We start from the raw sequence: 3186 nt of genomic DNA, 5'->3' as shown, positions 1-3186 counted from the left end.
AAAAAAAGCTGGCAAAGCTCAAAAAAATATATCAAAGAGTGATAAGAAAAAGAAGAGGAAGCGCAAGGAATCATATGCAATTTACATTTACAAAGTATTAAAACAAGTGCATCCTGATACTGGTATCTCTAGTAAAGCTATGAGTATCATGAACAGTTTTGTTAATGATATTTTTGAACGTATTGCTGCTGAAGCATCACGTTTAGCACATTATAATAAACGTTCAACAATCACAAGTCGGGAAATTCAAACCGCAGTTCGATTATTATTACCTGGTGAATTGGCAAAGCACGCTGTTAGTGAAGGTACTAAAGCTGTTACAAAATATACAAGTTCAAAATAAATAAATCGAAAATATTATTTAATTGATAACATAAAAATACATCAACATATAAAAACGGCTCTCTTTTTAAGAGAGCCATCAAATTTTTTAAATAAGAGTAAATTATTTTTATATATACAAAAAAATAAAATAAACAATTATTAATATCATATTTAATATAAAATTTTATATATTAATAGCTTGAATATATCTATTATTAGTATATCAATATTATTAATTTTAAATATAATAAAGGATATCGCGGAATATATATCGTAAATCAGTGTAATGCAAATGCATTACATTACCTTTATTATTTTCATTTTACATTTACTACTTGTTTATGTACGCTTATAATTATTAGAAAAATATTTTTAATAATTTTAAAAAATAAATGAAATAATAAAAATTTAATAATAAATTATTTATTGAAAGTATAAAAAATGGTATAGCAAAATCTTTATTTTCTTTGATTAAGGCGAAATGTTTTATTAGTTATAAATTCGATAATCTCCTATCGATACTTGTTACTCTTAACTTGTATATATAAAAAATATAATAGTATATTAATTTATAATAAAATTTTTTCAAAAATTCAATAAGTTATTGTAAAATAAAATAGATAATATACAAATTATAATTTATTATTGCAGATATATTACAATAAAAAAAAAAAAAAAAATAAAAATATTTGGTAATGTATGTTATAAACAAAATAATTTGTTGTAAACAAATTATATAATATGTTATATTTATTAACAAATTTATTTACTCTTATATAAATAAAATTAGTGGCTTCCCAAAAAGGAAAGCCTGTTTAAATTTATCGGATGTATTAAATATTCTTTAATAAATTTACTAAATATTTTAAGTAAATTATTATATTTTCTTAACCTCCAAAACCATACAAAGTACGACCTTGTCGTTTTAATGCATATACAACATCCATAGCTGTAACTGTTTTACGTTTTGCGTGTTCAGTATATGTAACAGCATCCCGAATAACATTTTCAAGGAATACTTTAAGTACACCACGTGTTTCTTCATAAATTAAACCAGAGATACGTTTTACTCCACCTCGTCGTGCTAAACGACGAATTGCAGGTTTTGTAATACCTTGGATATTATCACGCAAAACTTTTCTATGACGTTTTGCACCCCCTTTTCCAAGACCCTTTCCACCTTTTCCTCTGCCAGTCATTTTAATAAAAAATTATTTACAATATTTTAACGAACGGATAACACGTGTGTTAACCTCACAAGTATTGTAATGTATGTGAGCGCCGGTACAATTGTGCCTTTTTATATAAAGCATTAAAGATTTTTTAAGCCACGCCTATACAATTTGATTAGTCCATACTCTGATAGCTATCCAATAGGATATGACAACAAAAATTTTGAAATTTCATATAAATATAAATACAACACATTTATTTCGCATTTAAACATTTGACTTTGTAGTATCAAATTGTCGAATATAATTTTTAAAATTGTGTGTTTTTTTGTAAAAACATTATTATTTGAAAATGGCTAGAACCAAGCAAACTGCACGTAAATCAACTGGTGGTAAAGCACCAAGAAAACAATTAGCAACGAAAGCTGCACGTAAAAGTGCACCAGCAACTGGTGGAGTAAAAAAACCACACAGATATCGTCCTGGTACAGTAGCTTTACGAGAAATTCGTCGTTATCAAAAAAGTACTGAATTGTTAATTCGTAAATTACCATTCCAACGTTTAGTACGTGAAATTGCACAAGATTTTAAAACCGATTTACGTTTCCAAAGTTCAGCTGTTATGGCATTACAAGAAGCTAGTGAAGCCTATTTAGTAGGTTTATTTGAAGATACCAATTTATGCGCAATTCATGCAAAGCGTGTTACAATTATGCCTAAGGATATACAATTGGCAAGACGTATTCGTGGAGAACGTGCATAAGCGTTTTAAATGACAATTTAAAAAAAAAAAAACAAATAAGAAATATTTTCGGTCCTATATATAGGACCAACATATATTATTAAATAAGAGTATATTATTTTTATTAAAAAATATATATATATATATATATATATAAATTATTGAAATAAAATTAAACATTATTAAAATTTTGTTATAATTATAAGCGATTGCTATTTCTAAAAATAAATAAATTTCATAAAATTTATATTATTTTATATTCATTTGAAATATTAAAAAAACTTCTCGCTTTAAAGTAACCATGATATGAGTTATAAATGCAATAAAATTTTATACAAAAAATAATATTTATTTGTTGACGAATAATATAAAAGGTTTACATTTCTAAATAACATATATTTATATATGGTGTGTAAAAAAAAAGAAAAGAAGAAAAATAATTTATATTTTTAATATAAAAAGGCAACCGCACACAGTGTTCCCAAGCGGTCACCCATCCAAGTACTGACTGTGCCCAATGTTGCTTAACTTCGGTGATCGGACGAGAACCGGTGTTTTCAACGTGGTATGGCTGTTGCCAGTAATAAATGAAAATTTTTACAAATATATATTTTTCATAAATATCATTAATATTAAAGTATATTATTAAAATTTTCAATGAAGTAATCAATTTAAATATATACTTATTTATTATACCATATATTTTAATTAAAAATGCAACCGCACACAGTATTCTCAAGTGGCCACCCATCCGTGGTACTGACTGTGGCAAATGTTTCTTAACTATTATTTTATAAAATATTTATACAAAAAATAATTTACTCTTATCAAATATTAATTTGTGGCCTGTATTAAGGCCTATGTTATTTTCATTTTTTAGCAAAAATAATGAAATATTTCAATATATTATTAAAGTAACAGATCATTTCTTTTTTGGTGCTGCTTTTT

General features: G+C 25.3%; 1 non-coding gene across 1 annotated transcript; it reads right to left on the bottom strand.

Moving 5' to 3' along the window:
• Positions 1-2698: 2698 nt before the first annotated feature.
• Positions 2699-2817, bottom strand: LOC123303519. The gene has a single exon (XR_006535635.1). It is a non-coding gene; the product is annotated as a 5S ribosomal RNA (ribosomal RNA).
• Positions 2818-3186: the final 369 nt, after the last annotated feature.

Source organism: Chrysoperla carnea (genome assembly GCF_905475395.1).
Source record: "Chrysoperla carnea chromosome X unlocalized genomic scaffold, inChrCarn1.1 SUPER_X_unloc_1, whole genome shotgun sequence".
Lineage (NCBI taxonomy): Eukaryota > Metazoa > Arthropoda > Insecta > Neuroptera > Chrysopidae > Chrysoperla > Chrysoperla carnea.
Note: the sequence above shows the minus strand (reverse complement) of the source record. Positions and strands in the feature narration are given on the sequence as shown.